Genomic DNA, 26,365 nt, shown 5'->3' on the forward strand with positions numbered 1-26,365 from the left:
CACCTACATGTGTGGCCCCACTAGGCTGCAGGAAACTAATCAACTCCACAGTAGGGTAGTACTTGTACATACAGGTACTATCCTGCTGCAGAGCATTTTATTCTGCAGCACCGCACACGTAGATGCCAACACAGCAGGCTGGGACTCAAGGGTACTTCAGTGTGGGGGCTGCCTGCCAGCTAGCCCCACACTGGAGCATCCTCACGCTCCAGCCAGCCCTTCACTAGCACACTGAGCTCAGAATAGCCTCAGGCTGACCCCCCCGGCTCCCTGCCAGCCAGGACTGCTCCATCCCAGCTCAATGTGCTGCAGTTACAGGCGCATGTTCAAAGGCACACTCAGGAGTAATAAGTTCTGGTGTGATATGCTCTGCAGTTACTTGCTGCATGCTAATAGCATGTAAAGACACGTTCCCTGAGCAGTAACTTTACCTCAGAGTAGGGCTGCTGGTCTTGTGTCTGCTCCACTTTTACAAAAGAGTAAATTCAAAATGTTCTGGAGTAAAAGTTTTTTGTGTCCACACCTAAAGTAGAGAAAACCTTTGCTGCTACTTGATTATGTTATTGTGAGAGGGGAGGCAGGAGCCTCCCTCAGCGTGGCCCAGACCCTGATCAGTGCACCCCTACACTTACTGCAGGAATAGAGACGGGCGGCAGCTGGAAAGAGACCCGAACACCAGCGCCAACACAGGCACAGGCTCAGCAGTTTCGCAGCTGCCTGAGCCTGCGTATCAGCAAGAGTTGTGGGGGGTGGCTCCTGAGCAGTGCGGGCTGCTCAAAAGGCAGCTGGGGAACCAGCTGGTGGCAAGCTGGGGAGAGAGCAGGAAGACATCAGCTGGGAGATGCTGGCTTTGGAACTGGGAGGCTCCAGCTCTAGCCCCAGCCAGCCAGGGAAGGAGCCAGCCATCCGCTGGGGGACCCCGGCCGGTGAGGCTGGAGGCAGGCTCGGAGATCTGCAAGGGCAAAAGAGCCCTGCTGGGGGGTGGCACAGCTCGGACCGGGAGCCCGGGTACTGAGGTTCAGGGTGGACCCTCAAGGCCACAGCCATCCTCAGATAGCCTTGGAGGAGGCAAAGCATGGAGGACTGTGAGCCCCCTAAAGGGAAAGAGGGGTGACACCAGCAGGAAGGACCAGGAAGATGGGACCTCAGGTCAGCTGGGCTCCAGTGCAGGGACGCCAAAAGAACTGGTAGGAAAGGGGCACAGGGTCATCCTCAGGCCCCCCAACTGTGAGAGGGGAGGGGACTAGTAAGTGCCCTGAAGGGAAAGAAAAGGGACCCTGAGAGAGGGAGACGATCTTGGGAGCTCCACTGGCAGATGCCAGCATTTTCAGTTAAATCGCAGTTGACCCCAGCTGGGGCAAGTTTATTTTCTAGAAGAGGGGAAACCAGCCCGAAGGCAAGGGATGGGCCCCCAAAGGTTAATGGCCAGGAAGACTTTCAAGGCGGGCAGTGTGGGGAAGACCAGTGGGGAACAGCATCTACCCAGGCCAGGGACATGGTAAGGGTGGGGTAAAGGGGAGGTTTGGAGCCCCACAAAGACACCCACAGGGTCGAGACCCCTCCGGGCCCCTGACAAGGAACTGCCTCCCCAACAGTAACACTGAAGACGTGGCAAGCGAGAAAAGGGGAAGCACCCAGACCATCTAGGTGGTACCGGAATAAGGTTTCACCCTGATGTCGCTGGGGGGGAAGGCGCCAACAAAGAGGTCCCCAAAGCCTTACAACACCTTCCAGCGACAGTTATAATGAATAATTTGCTTCAAAATAAAGGTGAAAGTCACTATAACCACAGGTGAGAAAATCCAAATTAGGGTACGTATTTTTTCTTTAAAAAAAGCTTGCTTTGATTCATCTTCTTCCTTTTTCTTTGTCTTCCTTGGCACTGCAAGACTTCTTCTTATGACCAGACATGTATATTATCTTTCTCTCTCATCATTTCTTATTTCTAACTTTCTAATTTCTGTGCTGCTTTCTATCATTTCTTTGCCCTTATTAGTTGCTTTGTTCAGACTTTCATGCCTAATGTAGAGGAAGCATCAGCTAATGCAGCTTATACAGCTAGCTAGAAGATAACAATACTTAGCAGAGGACAGAACTGGCTTTCACAAAGATACTCAAGGAGAAATATGGAAAGAAAAAAAGCACTTCCAGGCAGTAGGCTAGCATTTAGAATGTTGTTTCTAGTGCTAAATGTGAATTTTCTGCATCAAGAGAGCAATTCTGTATCATGAAGTATAGCTAGCTTCGTGGCTATGGAGCAGTAGATGTACAAATGCTCGGATTACACATTCAAAAAAACCCAGAGCTCAAGAACCTCCACCATGGAAAGGGAGAGAGAATGTATACCTTTATTCCCTAAAGGAGCTGCCAGGAACAGCCCTTTTTTTTTTCTTTTCTCTTCTGTTTTTTTAATTAAATGCTTTTGGTCTTGTTTTGTAAATCTGAACTTAACTTACATTATATATTTATTTGTTTGGCTACAATGGATATGTATCCAACCATCTTATATGGTTTTCAGCTACCACACAAGCCCCTTGGGGGAAAAAAAAGAAATAGAAGAGAAATGGGATAAAGGGTAGGGATGAAAAACCTCAAACCAAAAACTTTCAATTTTTTTTAGTCTTTAATTGAAAATGTTCATTCAGACAAAGGGATATTTTTCAGTTACAAAACCATTTTCAGTGAAAAAAAATTGTTCAGCTCAACTATACTATAAATACAGATGTGTTCTCTTAATAAATTATCAAGCTTTTTGGATATAGATAAAAGGTGTTTGCCAATTTAGTAATATTCGTATGAACTCATACATTCTGAAAGACACAGCTCATGTTAACTAATTAATTAATATTTATATTTATGCTGCCCTAGGAAAGGTTAGCTTGATTAGTGAAACATGAAGATTATTAAAAAGGAAAGATGATTGTTAACACTTGTAGAGCAAAGAAAAATGAATAACTGCAGAACTGCTACACTGTAGAGCAAAAATCAAACCATGATGCTTCCAACCCCAGAAAGAAAATCAGCTTCCCCAGTTATTATAGGCACCCCAGTTTTGAGGAGCTGACTTTTGGTGAAAAGGCACCTGCTGTATGCGAGAAAATAAGGTAGTTAAGAAGAGACACAAAGGATAATGACATTCTATGACTGACTACATGGAGCAAGGCAGCACCATGCAGATACCAGGGCGGCTAACTTTGTGCACACTAGCTTAGGAACTAGAAGCAGTATAGCTGCGCTTGGGACTCTGCCAAGGCTAATAAATTCTACACTGAGAGCAACTAGTTAACTAAGCAGACCACTGTCTTAATACTGTTTTCTGTTTTGAAGCTAGCAAGTGTCGACATAGCTTATGTATCTCTGCCCAGTGCTCCCTTGAGCAATGTACACAAAGTACACATAGTATCCTGGGTTATAACTGCTTAGCATTACATGAGCCACATAGATTTATCCTTTAAATACATCAGTAGCAATAAAAAGACCAAGGAAAGAGTTGGTCCACTATACTTAAGTGATAGAAATAAAACAAGATACCAAGAAGGCTGAAGTGCTTACAGCCTTTTTTGCATCAGTCTTCTCCCAAAATATTTGCTATGTTTAGACATTTAATACGATTTGAATCAACAACAATGAAATCAAAACTCAAGCTAGGGCACGGAAGATTAGAGAGAGATTATTAAGGCATTTGATGTTGTTATATCAGCTGGAAAAAAATTCAGGAAATGGTTCTTACGGACCTGACTGAAACTCAAGAGCTCTCAGCAACCTGGGACCTGGCCCGAGCAAAAGTCACATGCCGCATGGGTCCAGTGCAGTGCAGTGCAGTGGTGGGTGAACAGGGAAGCACCAAGGACCACTTTATGGGGCTCTATAAACCAGATCTGGCTTGTGGGCTGTATGTTTGAGAACCCAGGTGTAGATGAAAAGAAACAACTGGTTAGAAACCATACTGAGAAAGTACTTATCAGTGGTTCACAGTCACTCCAGAAAGATGCATCAAGTGATGTTCTGTTATGTGTCCAGCACATTCAATATTTTCATTAATGAACAGGGACAGCAAACAAGGCTAGTAGTTTGCAAGCAATTTGCAAGTCAGTTCACAGGTCAGTTTGCCACCCCCCTCTTTGAAGGGGAGCCTTTAAAGCAAGCTCTTTTTTTCATGAAAAGTAGCTAATCTACATATATTTAGTGTAAGTAGTTAAAACTCAGCAGTTCGACCAATACTTAGTCCCTGGCTTAACTAGAGACCCAAGTGAGGTGCAGTTTGCTAGGGAGTTTGCCAATAAACTCTCTCTCACATTCCTTCACTGTAAGCTTGGTGAGAAGAAGCACGGAACCAGGAACCTTTCAGGACCAAGGAGCAGTGAACAGACTAGCTTATAGGAGAGTTTGCTAGGGAAGGTCTGCTTGGAAAGACAGTCAGCAAGAGAGAGGCAGTGGATTGAAAGACCCAGAGAAATGGCTGGAGGATGCTGCAATACCAGAGCTACTGCCACTGCCAGCCCTTCCTCTGTTTGCACCTGTGAGGTCTCTGTCCAGGCAGGACTGCTCACTGTTGAGGCTTCCACCCAGGTCCTGGTTTGGCGCTGTGGAGACTGCAGCTTGCAGGTTTCTTCCAGTGACAGTCAAGTGGGGTTCTGCCTGCACTAGGAGCGGTGCCTCCTAGTGGTGTCCCTCAGGGGGCAGGCAACAGAGCTACAGGAGGAGGTGGCAAGGCTCCAAAGCATCCTCCATCATAAGGACTTCACTGATTCAGTGCTGGAGGAGATCTCTAGGACTGTAAAGGAAGGACTGCCAGAGGAAGAGATAAAGAAGGGAAAGGACATGGACTCCCAGGATGGTGGAAGCTGGAAGCTTGTGACCTCTAGCAGTGAGCAGAAATCTTTATCTCCACCTACAGCAGTTTGCTTGGAGAACATATATGGAGCCCCAGCAATAGTGGAGGAGGTGCACATTCTATTGGTGGAAGTGGCAAGGCCAGGCCTCCCAAGTTCGGAAGGATCAAGACAACTGCCACCAAGAAGCAGCGACAGCTGGTGGTGGTTGGAGACTCCCTTCTGTGGGGGCAGAGGTATCCAGCTGTTGGCCTGATTTGTTGTCCCGGGAGGTCTGCCACTTGCCTGGAGCCCAGATCTGAGATGTCAGGGAGGGATTACCAAGGCTTATCCGGCCCTCTGACTACTACCCCATGCTGCTCACCCATGTGGGCATTGCCAAGGCAGACCCTGAGCAAATCAAAAAGGACTACAGGGCTCTGGGTGCAAGCATGAAAGGGACAGGGGTTTAGATGGTGTTCTTGATCCTTCCAGTCAAAGGGAATGGCCTAGGCAGGAGCAGCCACATCCTGCAGATCAATGCGTGGCTGTGCAGATGATGTCACCAGCAGGGCGTCAACCATCAGATGTTGTTCCAAGAAGACGGATTGCTAGGAAGAAATGGGATCCACCTGAGGAGAATCTTTGCAGATAGGCTTGCTAACCTAGTGAGGAGGGCTTTAAACTATGCTCACCAGGGGATGGAGACCAAAGCCCTTAGATAAGTGGGGAAGTGGATGACCTGGAGGATGCACAGGCAGGAAAGGGCAACACGGGAGGCACTCTCATTCTTCCTGAGAAAATAGGGCAATCACCTAACTACCTCATGTGTACACACAATACATGGAGCCTGAGAAACAAGCAGAAAGAATTAGAAGTCCTCGTACAGTCAAGGAACTATGAAGTGATTGGAATAACAGAGACTTGGTGGGATAGCTCAGATGACTGAAGCATTGTCATGGATGGGTATACACTGTTCAGGAAAGACAGACGGGGAGAAGAGGAGGAGGAGTTGCGTTTTATGTAAAAAAGCTGTACGATTGCTCAGAGCTCCAGTATGAAACTGGAGCTAGAACTGTTGAAAGTCTCTGGGTTAGGGTCAGAGGGGAAAGTAACAAGGGTGATGTTATGGTGGGGGTCTGCTATAGACCACCTGATCAGGAGGATGTGGTAGATGAGGCTTTTTTCAAACACCTAACAGAAGTTTTCTGATCACAGGCCCAGGTTCTCATGGGGGACTTCAATCACCCTGATATCTGATGGGAGAGCAATATAGGAGTGCACAGAGAATCCAGGAAGTTTTTAAAGAGTGTCGTGGACAACTTCCTGGTGCAAATGCTGGATAGACAAACTAGGTGCTGTAATTTTCTTGATCTGCTGCTCACAAACTGGGAAAAATTTGTGGGGAATGTAGTAATAGATGGCAACTTGGGCAGCAGCAATCGTGTGATGATTGAGTTCAGGATCCTGAGGAAAGGAAGGAAGGAGAGCAGCAGAGTAAGGACCCTGGACTTCAGAAAAGCAGACTTTGACTCAGAGAACTGACGGACAGGACCCCTGGGTGTCCAGGATAGGCAGGATCCCCTGAGAGGCTACTCTGATGGGGAAAGGAATACAGAAGAGCTGCCTGTACTTTAAAGAAACCTTACTTAGGAAGCAGGACCAAACCATCCTGATGTGCAGGAAGAATAGCAAATATGGCTGGCAACCAGCTTGGCTTAGCAGAGAATACTTCAGTGATCTTAAACAGAAAAAAAAAGCTGACAAGAACTGGAAGCTTGGACAGATGCCTAGAGAGGAGTATAAGAATATTGCTCAGACATTCAGGGATGAAGTCAGGAAGGCCCAAGCACAATTTGAATTGCAGCTAGCAAGGCACATAAAGGGGAACAAGAAGGGTTTCTACAATTATGTCAGCAACAAGAGGAAGATCAGGAAAAGCGTGGGTCCCTTACAAAATGGGTAACTGAAAGCAACATGGTGACAGAGGATGTAGAACAGGCTGAAGTACTCAATGCCTTTTTCACCTCAGTTTTCACAGGTATGATCAGCTCCCAGAGCACTGCACTTGGCAGCACAGTTTGGGGAGGAGATGAGCAGCCAACAGCGGTGAAAGAACACGAAAGGGACTATTTAGAAAAGCTGGATGTGTACAAGTCCATGGTACCAACTGCAATACACCCAAGGGTGCTGGGTTGGCTGATCTGATTGCAGACCCACTGGCCATCATCAAGAAATCTTGGTGGATGGGAGAGGTCCCAGGCAATTGGAAAAAGGCAAATACAGTGCCCATCTTTAATAAAGGGAAGGAGGAGGATCCAGGGAACTACAGACTGGTCAGCTTCACCTCAGTCCATGGAAAAATCATGGAGGAGATCCTCAAGGAATTCATTTCTAAGCACTTGGAGGAAAAGAGGTGATTAGGAACAGTCAGCATGGATTCACCAAGGGCAAGTCATGCCTGACCAACCTGACTGCCTTCTATGATTAGATGACTGGCTCGGTGGATGTGGGTAGACCAATGGATGTGATATACCTTGACTTTAACAAGGCTTTTGATATATTATCCCACAGAGGACTGGAAAAGGGCCAATGTGGTTCCCATTTCAAAAAAGGGAGGAAGGAGGACCCAGGAAACTACTCCAGTCAGTCTTACCTCAGTCTTAGGTAAGCTTTTTAAGAGAGTTATGCTGGCGCATGTCCACAAGGGGCCAGCAGGGAAGACTATGCTCAGGGGCACCCAACATGGGTTTCTTAGGGGCAGTCAGATCAACCTGGTGGCCTTCTATGACCAGGTCACAAAATCCTTAGATGCAGGGGTTGCAGTGGACATAGTCTTCCTGGACTTTCAGAAGGCCATCGACACTGTCTCTCACCCCATTCTCATTAAAAAACTACAGGACTGTGGCATCAACACCTACACAGTCAAATGGGTCAGTAGTTGGCTGGAGGGCCGCACCCAGAGAGTGGTGGTGGACGGGTCATTTTCGACCTGGAGGGATGTGGGCAGTGGGGTTCCGCAGGGCTCGGTCCTCAGGCCCGCACTGTTCATCTTCATCAGCAACTTGGACGAGGGGGTAAAAAGTACCCTGTTCAAATTTGAAGACAACACTAAGATGTGGGAGGAAGTGGGCACACCAGAAGGGAGGAATAGGCTGCAATCAGACCTAAAGAGGTTACAGGGGTGGGCAGATGAGAACAGGATGGGTTTCAACACTGACAAGTGCAAGGTGATGAACCTGGGGAGGAAGAACCAGCAGCAGACCTACAGGCTGGGGAACTCCCTTCTTGTCAGTACAGAGGTAGAAAATGCTCTTAGAGTCATTATTGACGCCAAAATGAACATGGGCCAACAGTGTGGGGAAGCGGTCAGGAAGGCCAACCATACCTTGTCATGCATCTACAGATGCATCTCAAGCAGGTCCAAGGAGGTAATACTCACCCTCTATGCAACATTGGTCAGGCTGCAGTTGGGAGTACTGCATCCAGTTCTGGGCACTGCACTTCACGGGGGATGTGGACAACATGGAGAGGGTCCAAAGGAGGGCCACTCGCATGATCAGGGGTCAGCAGGGCAGGCACTATGAGGAGAGGTTAAGGGACCTGAACCTGTTCAGCCTCCACAAGAGAAGGCCGAGAGGGGATCTAGTGGCCTGTTACAAAGTAGTCAGAGGGGACCAGCAGGCATTGGGGGAGTCCCTGTTCCCCTGAGCACTACCAGCAGTGACTAGAAATAACAGTCACAGCAGGGGGTCAGACTTGATGATCTGCTCAGGTCCCTTCCAACCCTACCAACTATGAAACTATGAAACATTCTCGCAAGCAATCTAAGGAAGTCCAGGTTAGATGAATGGTCTGTAAGGTGGATAGAAAACTAGCTGGATCGTTGGGCTCAAAGGGTAGTAGTCAATGTCTCATTGTTTACTTGGCAGCCAGTATCAAGTGGAGTACTCCAGGGGCCAGTCCCAAGGCCAGTTTTTTTCAATATCTTCATTAGTAATCTGGAAGATGGGATTGGAATGTACTGTCAGAAAGTTTGCAGACAACACCAAGCTGGGTGGGGAGGAGGAGGTAAACAGTATATATGCTGGCAGGTAGCACTAGGATTCAGAGAGATGAGGACAAGTTGGAGAACTGGACCAAAAGAAATATCATGAGATTCAGTAAGGACAATTGCAAAGTCCTACATTTGATATGGAACAATCCCATGCACCGCTACAGGCTGGGGACAGACCAGCTAAGCAGCAGCTCTGGACAAAAGGACCTAGGGGTTACAGTGGACAGTAAGCTGAATATAAACCAACAATGTGCCATTGTTATGAAGAAGGCTAACCGCATACCGTGCTGCAGTAGTATAAGTGCTGCCGGCAGATTGAGGGAAGTGATAATTGCTCTCCATGCAGCACTGGTGAGGCCACATCTGGAATACTGTGTCCAGTTTTGGGCCCCCCACTACAGAAAGCATGTAGATAAATTGGTAAGAGTAGAATAGAGGGCAACAAAAATGGTTAGGTGGTTGAGGCACATGCCTTATCAGGAGAGGCTAAGAGAACTGGGCTCATTTAGTGTGGAGAAGAGAAGAATTAGAGGGGATTTAATAGCAGTTTTCAACTACCTGATGGAGGGTTCCAAAGAGGATGGAGTTTGACTTTTCTCAGTGATGGTAAATGACAGAACAAGAAGCAATGGTCTCACATTGCAGCAAGGGAGGTTTAGGTTAGATATTCAGAGAAACGTTCTCCCTAGGAGGGTAGTAAACCACTGGAACAGGTTACCCAGAGTGGCTATGGACTTTCTATCCATGGAGGTTTTCAAGACCTGTCTAAACAAAGCTTTGACTGAGATGATATAGTTGGGGATGGTCCTACTTTGAGCATGGGATTGGACTAGATGACCTCCTGAGGTCCCTTTCAACCCTATTTTTCTATGATTCTATGACTTGGATGAGTACAGGACAACCTTTTTGGTAGGCATTCCACAAATTAGCACTATACCCTTGCCAAGTACCTCTGATCCATTTCCCTTACCCAAGCTGCTGCTCAGCTTTCTGCTCCCTACCCTATGATCCCAGACCATGCTGATGCTCTGTTTTCTGCCTGTGATCCTTGGTTAATCTGATGCTCTCCTTTTTTCTACCTACCCTACCTGCTACTATGCTGCCTGTCCCTGACCCAATCTGCTGCGTGCCACAAAGGCTGTCCATGTCACTTGGGGCACCCGTGTTGCAGGCCACCCCGACTTGGATTATGACTACAATATTCACTTATTACAATTCCAGATATGACCGCATTAGGAAAGGATGAGGAGGACAGGATTCAAGTGCAAAATTATCTTGAAAGATTCAAAATAGGGTCTCAGACAGGATGCAATTCAGTAATAACAAGCACAAATTTCTACACTTAGGTAGAAATAATTAACTTATCAAACATAAAATGAGAAATGACTAAATAGGCAGCATTTCTGCAGAAAAGGATCTGAGGATTGTAGGGGATCACAAACTGAACATGAGTCAACAATGCCATAACGATCCCAAAAAAAACAGTCACACTATAGTCTATGGATGGAGGGCCATATATACCACACATGAATTAAACTCTCTGTTCTACTCAGCACTGGTAGTCCATCTTTAGATGGATTACTCTGTCTAGTTTGGGGCACCATACATCAAGAAAACAATGAAAAGAAATGGAAGCAAGTCTACAGGACAGCAAAAAAAAAAAAGTCTGAGGTTTAGAAAACAAGGGCTTGGAGGGAAGATAAAATAATTAGATTCATTAGTTTAGAAAGAAGAAGTCCAAGAACAAACATGGTAACATCTTCAGATATGTAATGGTTACTGCAGAACAGAAGATTCTACACTGTTTCCCATGCCCAGTGAGAAAGGATAGTAAGAAATGGTCTTAAAAAATTATAGGAGATTTAAGATCAAGTATTAGGAAAAATTTTCAAGCTCTACAGATATTCAGGCACTGGAACAGAATACAAAGGAGGCTGTAGAATCTCCACCATTGCATGTTCTTAAGAACAGACTAACCTAGCATGTCAGAAATGATTTTAAGCACAGCTGAGTCTGCCTTGGGGTGGCAAGATGGACTAGATGAAGTTCTGTCGTTCGTCTAGCCCTGTTTTGTATGATTCTATAAATTTTTGTTTGTTAATCTCACTCTTCCTTTACTATTGCTTTGTTATTAGTAACCTGGTTATTGCAAATAAGTCATTTTGAGATCCAGCTTGTAAAACAGAAACAATTTTAAATGTAGGATATCACCCAAACTATTGTGTAGTAGTCCATTCTTTGAAAAGAAGCTGTAGGGTCAAGGCAACAAGACAGCTGTATTGTGTCCTGGAACTTTTATTTACTAACAGAGAAGAATTGCCTGTATAATAAAAGAAAAGCCTTTGGCTTCAGTTTTTCAAAGAAAAAAGACAGACTCATAGAGCGCAGAATATTTGATATAAAGCAAGAAAATTTGTGAAAATTATTTTATATTAATTAGCTAATTTTTGCAAGGCACTTTGAAGATGAAAAGCAATTTTCAAGCGATAAGTATCATTATTAGTCAATATGATGCAATGGGTATTAAAATCCATGGGTGTGAATAAAGGCTGGAAAATTCTAAATGGAAACCATAACTAAGAAGCAACACAGAAAAATTTCAAAGCAAAAGGAAAGGGAAGTAACTAATATGGCTTCAGGAGGTACTGTTCAAAGATTTGAGAGCAGAGGACAAAAAGAGAAGGAGGAAAAATGAAAGAAGACTATATAGTCAGTTAAGCCTTGCAGAGAAAAGATAAGGGCAGCAGAAAAGGAGAATGATTTAATGCTCGCTAAAGCGATTAAAGAGAACAAAAAGGCTCTCATAAATATACCATGATGGTGGCAGGGAGGGGGATGGGGAGGGAAGAAGAGAAGAGTGTGAAAGGGCAGAAGTACTAGAGAGAAATCATCACATTAATAAATAAGGAGGAAGAGAAAATAAGAGATGATTCTACAATAGCTGAGCAAAAAACTATTTAAAAACCAGTCCTTACTAAAAATATACAGAAGAGAGATTTAGACAGCTTCAAAATCCTGAAATTCTTGTCCTGAAATAGCTGGTCATAAACAAAAAACGAAAATATAATAATGTGCTGATCAGCTGGATACATCATATTTAGGCTAAGGTCCTATTACAATTTGGCTAATAAACTCATTTTAAAAGAGTGACTTTAATTGTGATGAATTGGACAGGTACAAGTGGGCTGGAAAAATAATATAGTAATATTTTTTTAAAAGGTAATTCTAGTTTAAATCCTTTGTCAAACTAATACTGAGTTCTTTTATAGTTGAAATGCCCTCTCTATGGAAGCCTATTATTTAAGTCTTAAAACTGGACTGGACAGAAAAGTATTATACAGTAGAGATAAATCTGCACTGTCTGGAGCAGGGAAGAGATGACCTTGCAGCACAGATCTCTAAACTCTAATTTCTAAGCTTCTTCTACATTTGCTGTAACAGAAATTCTGACTTAAAGCAAGAAACTAAATTTGAAATCCAATGTCCAAGGAGGTGCTGTGCCTGCCACCTGGTAGCCAGATACTACAGCAGACTAAAACATTTAGTGAATTTCCCCATCCAGTGGCTACATATGCCATCTGTGCATCCTGCATGTTACTGCAGCCAGCTCTCCTGCTGGGACCATAGACAGCACCAGGTGTTCCAAAAGACAGCTTCCCCACCATAGCTCTAACAGCAGCTTTGTTAAGCTTGCTTCAGTAGAAGTGACATTTTCTACATTACACAAAGAAGAACCATTTGTTTATATTCTTATAAAAAGTTTCTAAGAAACAGCCATCACAGAATGCACTCCAGATAGTTGCAAACAATGATGTAAGTTAAAGTAACAGCTGTGGGGTTTTAGGATGTTGAATTACAGAAAGTTTCAAAGCAAACCAAAAGCTGGGGGTAAAGAATATGGTTTTAGTGGCACCACAAATGCTGAGAAATTATTTCAAAGCAGTTAAGAGATCAAATTCTGATGGTATACCCAAAGGCAGTTCAACCAGAAAAGGTATATTAACAGGCCAAATCCTATTTCACCTTATGTGCCCAAAAGGCAGGTACCCAGCTCCATACCTGCCATTTTGTGCACTTATGTAGTTTCCAATCCTACTGCATGTGAAGTATGGCTATGTAAGCATGCACAATAGGCTGAAATAAGGCCATAACTGTATACAGCACCATACAAGCATACCTGGGCACAAGTCCCAAAATTGTGGCTGAGCAAAAGCCAAGAAGAGGAGGGTTACTCTTCAATGTTTTAGCCAGGTAACTTGGTGGTTTAGGCACTGGCCAAGGAAGGAGACCTAGGTTTTTGGCCCCCAGCACCCAAAAAGGGTTTGAACCTTTCATTTTATCTTTATTTCCCAGTAGAGAGGTGTAAACACCAGGGCACAAGTTAAGCAGTACATATGAGCCTCTCCAGTCCTCCCCTTGAAAAGCATTTACCATTCATTAAAGAAAATGAATGGACAGAAGCTGGAAAATTTCTGCCCCATTGGAATTGAGGATCCAGGCTGGAACCTACGGCCTACTCCGTTCTATAGAAAAAAAATCTCACTGAACCACACACTCTCTGACTTGTTTGATGCCTCTTGGCCCCACATATCAGCCTCCCCCAACAGTCTAGGAAGGTGGCTTCAAAAGGCCTTAAGAGGCACCTGTGACATGGTGTTTGCATTGATCTCTTGCTTTGGCAAGGCTGCTTATGAGTTTCTATAACTTGATGAAGTATGCTGCTGGAAGCTCTATTGCCAGCAGGCAACATCTAGGCTGGAGAGGTTGCACGGTAGAGGCATGCAAAAATTAGTATCCTAGATCTCCAACTATGGCGTCTGAGCTGAAGTAAACAACCTTACCCTGCAAAAATATTCTTCTCAGGGAAATAGAAGAAAATCTCACCAATCTCAATCTCAGTTTATTGAATCAGTGATTAGTATGTGGGAATAATGTTGTCTCCTATGTGAAAACCTCAAACAAATAACCATAGGTCACATTAATAAACCAAGTGAAAGATGGATAAAATGTACCACTGGGCACATCTACACAAGACACTAAAAGCACAGTAGACTAATTCTACTGTGCATTATTACATCACAGTGAAAGCCATGCTAACGTGCTAATACTCAGTAGAATTAATCTACTGTGCATTAGCATCACGTAAAAGACGTGCTGGCACTACTGCGCAGTACTGTTGATTACAGTGCATTAAGTTTAATACCTGTAATAATTGTGCATTAATGCATGTGTAGATGTGCCCACTGACACCCTACCTAGACTAAAATTTTCAGTTGTGTTGTAACATACCCTAATTCATTGCCTAGAGCTCAGCTAACTATAACCAGACACAAATGTCTGTCTATGACATGAAATAAGCATTTGTGATGTTTCTGCATTAACATTTACAATCCTATGGACAGTTAAGATATATTCATTGGAAATCAATTAACATGAAAACTCAATGAAAACTTCATTTACGCAAAACCAGTGAGGTTAAATGACTTGCCCAGGACCATACTGCAAGCTCATGGAAAACTGAGAACATAACACGAGTCCCAAAGGGTTTTGTCCTGCTCTAAGTGTTAAACAACTCTCTTCATTTTAAGGTACCTTGGTACCTGTGTAGTATTCTTCCCCATTATCAGGATTGCTCTGACCCATTAAACAAACAGTTTTAGCTACCTTTACTAAAAGTTCCATAAAAGCAGTTGTTAGTTTAAAAGAAAAGTCTTCTCTCTCATTGTAACCAAAATGATTTTAAAAGTCAGAATGAATAGTTAGAGGGAAGGCAGGAGAACAAAACCTTTCAAACAATAATGATCACTCTTTAAGGAGGATATTAAAATGCTAATTCAAACACAAAGTCTTTCTTTTTAATGTTATTCCAATTATACAACACAAACTAAATTATAACTTTTGTATACATGGGAGGCATTTTTCATTAAATTATTCTCCTAACAGGTTTAATATTTATAACACCTAAATATACACTTAAGACTAATTTCAATGTATCATATGTTATACTGATATAAACTGATGCCAAACACTGCAGTCAGGATTTGGACAAGTTGAAGAATCACCTTGTTATCACTTGGAACAGGGCAAAGTGTTAGGGGTGCACCAATAGAGATTTTTGTTGCCAATACTGCTATCTAATTTTTAAGGAGGCCTATCGCTGATACCAAATCAATTTCCGATACAGCATGGAGAGCTGCCTCCCTCTGGTAAATCCATTGTGGTGGAAAGGGAAGGGGGAGGGAAAGGGAGTGGAGGAGAAAGAGGAGGAGGCGGGGAGGGTTAGGGTTAGAGTCCAATGCACGACAGGCAAACCCTCCAGCAAGTTGCACGTACAAACTCAGTGGAACTTGCACTGGCATCCTTAGGTATTCAGTCACTAGTCATACAATTCACGTCCTAACTAATGGAGATGTCTCTGTCTCAGAAGCACAAACATACTTTGTATCTTAGCCCATTCCAGAACAGCAAAGTTGGAGATTTTGTCACCCCGTGTTATGCCCAGGATACGGCGGAGCAATCAAAGATAGAAACTGTTCAGTTTTCTTTCTTCCTTAGCATAAGGAGTCCACGTTTCACTACCATACAATAGAGAACTAAGTACGCAAGCGCTATAGATGGACACTTTTGTTAACAGAGCAAGCTCTCTGTTTTTCCAAACCACTAAATATCCAACCACTATCTGGTAGTCAGCATGGCAGTTGTAGAGGATGCTTCTGAAAGTTCAGCTGAACAGAAAGGAACAGTGAATTGGACATACCTGAAGCTGAATGTTCAGCCTGATTTGTGAGGACAGCAACTATGCTCAAAGTAAAATCTTAAATTGTGCAAAGGGAATAGACCAGCATCAATAAGCTGTTAATACCATGTTTTCTTGCTTATCATATGTCCCCTCCTTCTGGGAAGGCAAAACAAACAAACAAAAAAGATATTTTACAGAGTCATGATCAAAGCTGACTCAGCTAGTTTAAACCCTCTCGCAGCTACTGCCAAATTGGCACCGGCCTTTGGCTGGTCAGTCAAAAGCTACTAACAATTCAACAGCAGTTGTGAAAGTATTTAAACTAACTGCTGCTGCACAGTGCGCTCTGTCCCTCCCTTTCTGAGGGCAGGGAGAGAAGCAGAACCTCAGCAGCATTTACAGTATCTCTCCGTGCTTCAATTCCAGCGCAGAAATTAGCTTCCCCACTTAAGACATGCACCCCTATTTTACAGGGATGATTTTCGGGAAAAGATGTATGTGGTATGCAGGTCAACATGATAATAAGAAAAGTTCACAAAAAAACTGAAACTTACAAATGGACAAAAAAATGCTGAACCAGAGACAAGGGATGATGGATCCCAAACAAATCATTAGGCCAGTTCATTGCCTGAGACTGCAGGAAAACAAGCTCCCCCTCCATATGCAGCTGGGATCTGTGCCCTGGACCCAGCCAATCCTAAATGGGCAATCAGGACAACCAATCCCCTGAGGATGAAGGCAACAGAGCTCACCCACTCCAGCCATTAAAAGATGGCCCCAGTCAGCAATTCACTGTCTACACCAGGGGTGGGCAAAATGAGGCCGCAGGCCAGATGTGGCCCGCAAGGCCATTTTATCCGGCACATGGGGCCCCTAAAAAATGTAGAAAATTAATATTAATCTGCCCCTGACTGCCTGTCATGTGGCCCTCGATGACTTGCCAAAACTCAGTAAACAGCCCTCTGCCTGAAATAATTGCCCGGCCCTGGTCTAGACAAAGATTCTGGTGCTTCCTCCTGACTCCTCTGCAGTCCTTTGACTTGTTTATTGGAAACTCTAGCTCTGACTCCTGGTGCACCCCAACTTTGGCTTAGGCACCTGGTTTACCTGGGTCTCTTGTCTCGATTCCCAGTTTACCCTGATTGCAGTTCCTGGACTTCACCAGATTACCAGCTGACCTTCCCTGACCACCCACGCCCCAGTCTCCAACAAGATGTGACCACAAGTTTTGGATTGGTTATGTATGTATGCATCTATGTGTGGTGCAACTGCATTTACAAAGGTAGTCAAGTGTTTTGGTTTAAAGCCATATCTACATGGTAATAACAAAGCTAGCAAGTCAACTCCCTCATAAACTAGAGACTGCGTGACCCATGGGTAGGCAATTATTTAGGACCATGGGCCACCTAGGGAGTTTTGGAGAGCTGGGTTGGGCTGAGTCAGCAGGCCCCCCGCAAAACAGTTCACCAAAACTAACTAAGTGGCTCTGCTCTGTGCTTGGCCAGGCAGCTGGGATGGGGTCACAGGTGAGTGGGGAGTGGTGTTTGGGAGCGGGACAGGTAGGAGAGGCCGGGATCACGGGGCAGTGACAGTGACAGTGACAGTGACAGTGTAGGGCCGGGGCAGAGCCATATTCTGTTGCATGCACAGCCCTGTGATAGTCATGGGTTCTGCAGGCAGGGGTATGCAGGCAGCAGATTGCGGCTCTGCCCTAGCCCCTTGTTGTCACCACCCCAAGATTCTGGACCCAGACCTGGACACAGCTCCCTGCCTGCCCCATCCTGTGTGCCTGGCCCTGCGTACCTGGGGGCAGAGAGACCAGCTGCACACACCACAGTGCAAGCTGCCCCCCACACCTGGGCTGAGCAGGGCCAAAGGACCTACTGCAGGCCAGATACAATCCCTCAGCGGGCCAGATCCAGCCCACGAGCTGTATTTTGCCTGCCTCTGGTGTAACTGCATCCACAGGTCCTTCAGAAAGGCTAATCAGCAATCCAGAGTGACAGAACCATTTAGTATACCACTGTGCTAATTCACTTGTCCATGATGCCACACAGACAGAACTCCAGTTTAAGACCCAGACCATTTGGAGCAGCATAGCATGCTTCAGGACACCATTGTCAGGGATAATATGTTTACCATGGCTTACATGTTTTCACCATTCAAGAGCTGATTGAAGGATGCTGAGCAACTCCATGAAAAGATCAAGCAGCTCTTTGCTGTTAAGTACAGCCTGCAAGTGTATGATTTACATTCTCTAACTATGCCATATTTCCTGCTGTGCCGTCACAAAGGTCCTATTTATAATCATTTGTAGCCCATCAGACCACTTCCACATTTGAAGTAATTGCGCTTTACAGATTATATGGAAAATCAAAATCAGGTGACTGGACCCTTGGATATATAATGTAATAGACACTGACTCTACAGGATTATCTGTGGAATTATGTTTTGGGAAAATTTAGTAAAATACTATTAAATAATTCAACTGTCATTTATATTTTTCTATTTAAATTCTTTTTCCCAGTTAATTTGGCTCATAATTATTTTAAGCTTTATGACACTAGCCCCATAAAGCAGTACATACATATATAATACTGCTTGGATTTTACTGTTTACACATAACAAACAAAGTTGGCACATAACAAACATTTGTACCTCAGCAACAACTAATCTTACTTCTTTGATCAAGTCCCTGTTATCTGTCAAGATGAGGTCCAATATAGCTTTCCTTCATAAACTTAAGGAGTTTCAGCATCCTGTTTTCAAGTGTAATTTGGTGGCTTGTAACAGATATCAAATAACATCCCATATGTTAGAACACAGATGTGATGATCATTCAAGACCAGCTGCTTCCCGATTATCAGTGACTAGGACACAGGTAATGCCTGTTGACATAGAATACTACTCCATCTCCCCTTTGCCCTTATCAAATTGAGGTTAAAAAGTGAGTTGATGATAGCGCATAAGAACCTACACCTTCTTCTCATACTGGAGAGCCTTTTAATTGAGCGCACACAGGCACAATAAGATTCAATGGTTGGACAAAGAAGCTAGATATTTTTGGACAGGAAATACCATATTTACTCAAATAGAAGATGAGCCTGATGTAAGATGACCCCCCAATAATTAGATTCTATATATAGAAAATGTATACATTTCTTATAATTTTCCAGGTACAGAATCTAATCATTGGAGGTTTGCCTTGAATTTGTCCCCTTCCCTCCGCTACAGCAGAGAAAATAAATCTGAGGGGTCAGGTAGCCCCTTTGCTCTCTGCTTCCCCCAAGCTTTTTCCCTTAGCATCCCCTTCCCCCTCTCCTTACTGGCAGACTCTGCTCACCCTGAGCACAGAGAAATGAGGAGTAAATTTGAAAACAATAACCTTAAAATTAAACATGGCTGTAAAAATTTGCACATACATTCATATACTTAGCTCATCTAGAATTGATGCATATTACATTTTTTTTAGACTGCTGGAAGTTTTACCACAAGTGCTCCATAAACATCTGTATATTTGTCTAACATGGGCTATGTGGTTTATAGTCATTTGCAGTGTTGACTGCATTTAATCAACTTCATAGGTGGTTTCCATTGCTGAGCACATGCTGCTTTTGGCAGCATTTTAATGATAGACAATATATTTGGTGAGATTTCCTTGTATGCGATTATAGAAGAACGGGTTTTTTTCACCATGCCAGTTAGGGAAAAAAACTAGTCTTGTATTCAAGTAAATAAGGATTCTCCACCTCCTCCTGGAGTCTTTTAATCAACTTTGGATAGCTTCCTGAAAGGCAGTCTTTAGCTCTATCAGAAATTATGGGCTTGATATAACAAGGCTGAAATTCTATGTACTGTGCTGGGGAGGAACATGTATTAAGGAAGAAGTCAAACTAGATTACTATAATGGTTCTTTGGGATTTAAAATCAGTGAAATTTCTTTTTTAATTTAAAAGTACTCTTTAAGAACTTAAAAGTATAGTTTCCATTGGGTTTAAAGAAACTAGAATTATATGCCCTCAAATGAATCTGCCTATAAGGTTATGCTTAGAGACCTACTGAAATTGAGGAGGTGGGCAGCCAATTTGGTGCACGGCTGGCCGCCATTTTTATGGGCTTATCGCAGTGCCCCTCTTCCCCGCCATGCCTCTGACTGGCTGAGGGGCCCCAGTGGTCTCACCTTTGCTACTGATTGGCCAAGGGTTGTCCATCATGAAGCCCTGCTCTTCATCACTGATTGGTGGAGAGAGGTGGGGCTGTGCAACAAGCAGCCCTCTCAGCCAATCAGCGGTAAGGGGTGGAGAGGGGACATGACCGCCATCTTGGCTGCTTCTCTTTACGCCAGTGGCACCCCCCCAGGTGGGCTGGAAAGCCAGGCTACAGAGGCCATTTGGACTCCTAGCTCCCACTGGGGAGCCAGCATTTTAATTTTAGTAAGGTGTTTTTTTTTGATTCATGGATTTCACGTACAATTTCATGGTTTCCATGAAATCCACAAAATTGCAAATTGAGTAGGTCTCTAGTTATGTTTTATTTTCCAGTATTAATCTGAAAATATATTATATAGGAGCTCCTTAATATTTAGATCCTGAAAGGCTGTTAGTTACAGCAGACTTCTGCTACTTTAAAGGAATGCTATATTGGCATTTCCTGCATGGTTTTTGAGCATCAGTATTTCAAAATAAATTTCTTTACATTATTATCCTAGACATGAAGCCAAGGATAAAGAGATACATAAAACCTTTCAAGTTTCCTTGCTCTCTGAGTTTATCTTATGTAAGATATAAAATGGCAGTATTACAATAGCTACTGATTTTAAATATGCCTTTTTTAAACAAAGAGATAAAGTATTTTCTTAACCTTTTGTTTTACTGAATTAATTGAAAATACACCCTTATGCTTAAAGCATGTGAAATCCTATACATTATGTAAAGAGTGTTCCTCAATAGATTGCTGACAAGTGATTCTATCCCATTCTAATGTTATAAGTTTTGCAGTTAGAAACAAGATACTTTGCAAATTATTTCTTCAGGAGAACAAGTTAATCTTTGTTAACTGATTTAGTAAGTGTGTCTGGAGTTCATGACAAAGACAATATGTTTAACATGAGTTCTTTGTGGATGCTTGCCACAAAAGAATGTAAGCCATAAAATACAGAAAGTCTTGAAATGTAAGCATATGCATATGAAAAAGCAAACATGGTACTCTCTCCCTAACATTTAAGGGAATTATGCATATAAATCTTTGATCATAAAGGTGATCTTGTATGTCTAAGATACTGTGACATTTTAATCTAGAACCATGTTTTATTTGGTGCATTGTCCAGTTTAGAATAAAACAGTGCTTATTTCAGCAAGGTATTGCTGGAATTTTGTCTGTGGCTGGATGGAAGAGGGCACAGCTGATAAGCTTTTCACCATAACCTTAGTATAGTCCAAACTTATCAACTTTCAGGACAGACAAGAGCACCTATAAGTTTTACTAAGACTCTTAGAAAATATGGTAAGGCTGACGTACTGCTGTATGTTCCAGGATACTAGGATTAAAAGTAATTGCTTAGTAGAAAGCAAAATGTTGACTGAAGAACATTTTGCTACTGTACTTCTAAACAACTGACAGATCTCAGAATCAGGGTATCAATGCTCTTTACTTTTAATAGAAATAAGGCAACTGCTACATTTATGAAAATCGTACTTAAAGAATATTAAAAGAAGCCTGTTCACCTGTTGCATGTATATGCCTATTGTGAGATGTGTTTGTAACAATTACCAACTTGGACCATGCTCAGCAATGAAACAGGAATTTCTGCAGCTAAAACTTGAGCTTATAGGACCAAATCCTGAAGCTTGAAGCTGCAACAGATTCACTTCAACCTCAGATCAGGCACAGAAAGAAACAAATATTATGTACATACTAAAGTATTACATATTGATTTGCATGCAAAGTACTTTAAAAATTCAAAAGGTAACAGAGAAATGCCCATATTTTCTAAGAAATCACACTCCCCCAAATAAAATATGGAACTTATTTCTGGAGGGCAGAATGTAAAGAAAAGAGTTTTCCAGAGCTGTGGTCAACTGCATTACAAGTCAAGGGTTGGGGGGAAGTGGCACTTTAATTAGAGCAGCTCTGAGAGCCGCTGTAATTAAATCGCCCCCGCCACCATTTTTCAGTGTGGGGATGCCGATACACGTGACACTGGAGTCCACTGGAACACCTTAATTACCACAATCCAGCAGACTTGATTAACTGAGTCTGCTCTGACGAACTGTAATTACAGCACGTTGGAGCAGCCTCACTGCACGTATAGGTGCCCAGAACGTCCAGGAAGCATGGCATCTCAGTAGACAGTGTAGCTGAAGCAGCAGATACTTCTTGGTGTAGCAGAACAGCAACAAGACTAGCCCCAAACCCTTGTGAAGGTAGTTGCAAGGGCAAGACTTTACTTTTTTTTTTTTCTTTCTTTCTTTTTTTTTGAACTGTAAACAGTCCTTTAAGTAAGTTCATGTGAATAATAAAGAGTTGTTTCCAAACCACAAGCCTCATTAAGATACTACAGATTGCATGCAGAAGCTCACTCACTCACCTGAAGCCAGCTCACTGGCTCTTCGGCCAAATTACTGCTTCAACCAGTGTTTGTGAGAGGGTTAACACTGACTCTGCCCCTGATGTCTGCACTCCACCGGAGAAATATTACCCATGTTGGCAACCATAGTGTCTGCTTTTTCTATTTTACCCCACTTCTGTTCCAGCAAAGAAAAATCTGCTTCCCCATTTAATAACTGCATCCAATTTTGGAGGATTAATTTTGGGGAACAGGTACATTCAGTTGCAAGTAAATACAGTACCCAACAATCAGGGCCAGGTGTAACCTGGGATTCAGTAGTTACAGAATTTGATATGGAACCCTCCCACATAGCCCAGAATTGTTTTCCTTGGGCTTGTCAAAAGAGGTTCTAGCCATTTTGGTAGCAAATTTTTTTTCCATCCATTTAAGAAATGTAAAACAATGCAGTTTTACATGTTTGGGTCATTCACAGTAGCTTTAAAGGGTTGGAATTGTCCTACTTCATATCAATAAGCTGTTAATGCTAAAATCCAATTACTGCAATTTCAGTATCACCTTTGTTAACCATCTAATAATAATTTTAATACAAAGTATTTTTATAAAAAGCCAATCCTAACTCCCAACTAGCAGAAAACTGGGATTTTTGGCAGCTATAACAAATTCCATCATTCAGCGATAGATATCAACTTTGCAAAGATATGCAACATATGGAGATAAAAGGCTCAATGCACCTAAAGTGGCATGTACATTAACAAAGCTTCTGGCAGTTAAGAACAGATTGGGCTTCTATTTCACTGCAGAGTGAACCTACACACAGGCCCCTCTCCACTTGAAGCTGACCCACATCACTTTGTATTTAGCACCCATAGGATAAATACCTTCAGGAAAATTTTGACTCTAGCCACAGCATTAAAACTTACAGTCCACACCAGTTCAGGGCACCCTCTAGCTCACTAGGCCACTCTTCCTCATGGTTTATATATTTCTGCTCTCATACATCACCCTCTCATGGCTACCCAGGGGGCTAGCTTCAGGAGGAAGACTGGAGAGACTCCTGGCAGCATCTGGCCTGTGGCCTGGTGATTCAAGCATTTGGATAGGAAATAAGAAGGGTCAAACCCCCTTTGGGTAAAGGGTGCCTAGAACCTGAGTCTCTCAATCTCTTAGGCTTAGAGCCTACCATAATCAGAAAATTCATGGGTAAGAAGGTCCTCTGCTTCTATCATTATTTCATTACTTCCACCAATGATGAACACGGGATGTAATAGAATCTCAAACTGTCAGCAAATTCCAAAATGTGCAGTTTCCCAGTAACATACACACCACTAGCACATGAAGGGTATCTAGGATCTGGCCCAAAGTGGCAATTTTATCAAATATAAAGAATTTAATATCAAGGGCTATTGCATTGATCATATTATACATTTTCAGATTTATTCAATACAAGAACTTATTTTTTAATATCAACAAAGCTGCTGAAAAAATTCCAGAGTGCCACAGAAGAGTACTGTAATAAACAGCCAGCTTTACTGAATAATTTAATTTTGTCTTTTGGCAGACCACATCAAGACTTGCTTTTAATAACAAAAATTGTGAAAGCTTATACAGAGGTATATGTATAAAGCAGGAATGTTTTTCTCCAATATCTGCCAGATTTTAAAAGTAACCTCAAAGGGCCAGATTTTATTCCATCTCTTGGGCATCTAAGTGTATTTAGGCACCTAAGTATGATTTTAGTCTATCCTGATCAAGTCCTTTACAATCCATATTCTATTTTCATTTGTAACACATTGTTCTAACTAAGTCAACAAAGGGTCAGGTGACAAAGAAGCAAGGAGGATGAGGGCCCATCCCACCTTTTGCATTAATAATTTTTCAAGAACCTGAGTGAGGAAGAACAAAATCACACCTAGGTGCATACATTCACTTACGTGCCTAGTAAGTAAAACAGAATCTGGTGCTAAGTTTCTCTTCTTCCTTTATTCTTCTCCTCCAAGATATAACCCTTTCTTCTCTTTCCCAACATGTTTTATTTCTGTATGTATCCACAGATCTCCCTTCTACCCTTTGTTTGATCTAAAGCACCCTTTTTTAAGACATCTGACTTACCCATTTTTTCTTGTTCACTCTCCCTCAGCTTCAAAGTACACATCAAAGCAATTATTCTTCTTACTGGACAATATAATATGCAAGCACTGGTCTCAGACCAATAAAAGGCTTGTTCCTTCAATCATTCAGAATTAGAATTACTAAAGAACAATACGCATTGCAACATGAGTGCATGGCCTGATTGGTATTCCCAGCCCAATCACTGGGCTGCTTACAATTAACAATAACTTCTATAGCATAGAATACCTTGGTGCTGTACTTTAGAAACAGTGAGAGACACGTTCCCTGCCATGAGAAATTTACAAACTTTGTTAGAGGTAACAAGACATGTAAAAATAAGGGAAAATGACAAGTAAAGAAAGAAATTAAGTTTTAATGAAGGATATAGGCAGAAGAGAGAAATGGCTCTAGGCCAAAGACAGATTAGATGGGGCAACATGACAAAACAAATAAACCCGAGAGCTGTAATTTGCTCTTTGAACAGAAAGTGATGAGGTTTCTACATCCAGAAAGAGCTTGTTCCACAGCTGCAGCAGCCCCAGAGAGCTTTTCTATACCACAGTGGCAGCAAGTTCCTACCCACTATGGACTTAACCGATGACGCGCCCAAAACCCAGTTCACCAAGAAGACTGCTCCAGGCTAGTCCCAAGCAGTCCCTCTCAGGCACACTGGGACCAGGGGTGCAAACTTAGGTGGAGGTGAGCCCACAGCATCCTCACTAGCATGCTTCTGTGTTTGGAGTGTACCTGCATGATAGGGTATGGTCCCTCAATGTCAGGACCTATCGTCTCCTTTGCACAGACAAATCCAGATACATCTTTCTCCTGCTCAGCTGAACTTTACCAGAGGCGCTAAAGCTTTTGACCCTATGGGTGAGATGACGGATGCAGGGCTGGTCTGTGGGATCAATCAAGTCTTGCGGCCCAACACTGCCCCCTTCTGCACTCCATGAGCGGGCCTCAGGCACCCAGTACTGCCCCCTCCCACCCCCCATGCACTTGGTATCAGCCCCAGGCACCCAGCACTGCTGCCCACCCCCTCCCCAAATGCCAGGATTTGGCCCTGGGTACCCGGCACCATCCCTGCTTGGCCCTGAGCACTAGGATTGGGTGCCCGATGCAGTGCACAGGGCCCAAGGCTCTCTGTGATTCTGGAAATTTGGGAGTAGGGGAGCGATGGAACTTCCCCGACCCAAATTTTCAGATCCATGGGAAGCCCTGCAGGCTGAATGATATGGTGCCAAGGGCCAGATCTGGCCCACAAGCCAGAGTTTGAGCACTTCTATCACAGAGACTTCTTTTGCACCTCAGGGGCAGAATGTCCTTCAGTCGATTTCATCTGGTCTGCAGATACTCGTATCTTAAATGTTTTCCAACATATCTAAAGAACTAATTTCATACTGCATTAACATATAATGCAATAATAATAATAATAGTAATATTTTGTTACATGTCAAAGAACTATTATCAAATATTTTTATAAGATAGTAATGCAGGAAATAGTCCAACCATTTTACCATCTCTGAACTACCAAGAACTATTTTGCCAAGTCTGCCGAATCACATTTTTAGTAACTAATGAATCTCTCATTCACTGAGGCTAAGTACAGACATTCATAAAGCCCAAGCCTGAATTGATTCAATCTTTGCACATTATTCTAACCTGCATAAATTGAATCAATTTGCAAATGAACAGACATTCGCTTCTGATTCCGGAAATGCTGGTATATACCTGCAGTGGAGGCCAGAAGCCAGGGGGTGCTAGAGCAAGCCCTCAGCTGCAAGGAAGCTGTGCCAATGGTGGGGGGAAGGAATGGCCAGGCCCTGGCAGGCTGAGTATGATTAGGGAGTGGTTTAAACCCCCACCCTGGCCCACAGGGACCCAAGCCATGGAGTGCCCGCAGGGGGAGGAGGGAAGCAGCCCCTGCCAGGCATTTCCCATGCCCACCCTCACTGCACCAGTGGCGGCGGGTGTGACCAGCCCTGGCAGCAGCATAAAATGAATGGAGACAGGGGGTTTAATTCCCTGCTCCATCCCCTGTCCCATCAGTGTGGACCCAAGTTGGGGTCTACCTGGCCAGG

The 26,365-nt window shown here is 43.3% G+C and overlaps 1 protein-coding gene and 1 long non-coding RNA gene across 3 annotated transcripts in view; both read right to left on the minus strand.

The window, feature by feature from the left end:
- The window catches only part of TMEFF1 (transmembrane protein with EGF like and two follistatin like domains 1), a 300,669-nt gene that overhangs the window by 205,811 nt on the left and 68,493 nt on the right, over nt 1-26,365 (minus strand). The window lies entirely within an intron of this gene.
- On the minus strand, nt 4,969-25,181 carry LOC109291940. The gene is made up of 4 exons (XR_002095990.1): nt 24,285-25,181; nt 22,793-22,798; nt 22,088-22,284; nt 4,969-4,980 (listed from the first exon to the last, which is right to left on the minus strand). It is a non-coding gene; the product is annotated as an uncharacterized LOC109291940 (long non-coding RNA).

Source organism: Gavialis gangeticus, unplaced genomic scaffold, assembly GCF_001723915.1.
Source record: "Gavialis gangeticus isolate Ggan-Ray unplaced genomic scaffold, GavGan_comp1, whole genome shotgun sequence".
Taxonomy (NCBI): Eukaryota; Metazoa; Chordata; order Crocodylia; family Gavialidae; genus Gavialis; species Gavialis gangeticus.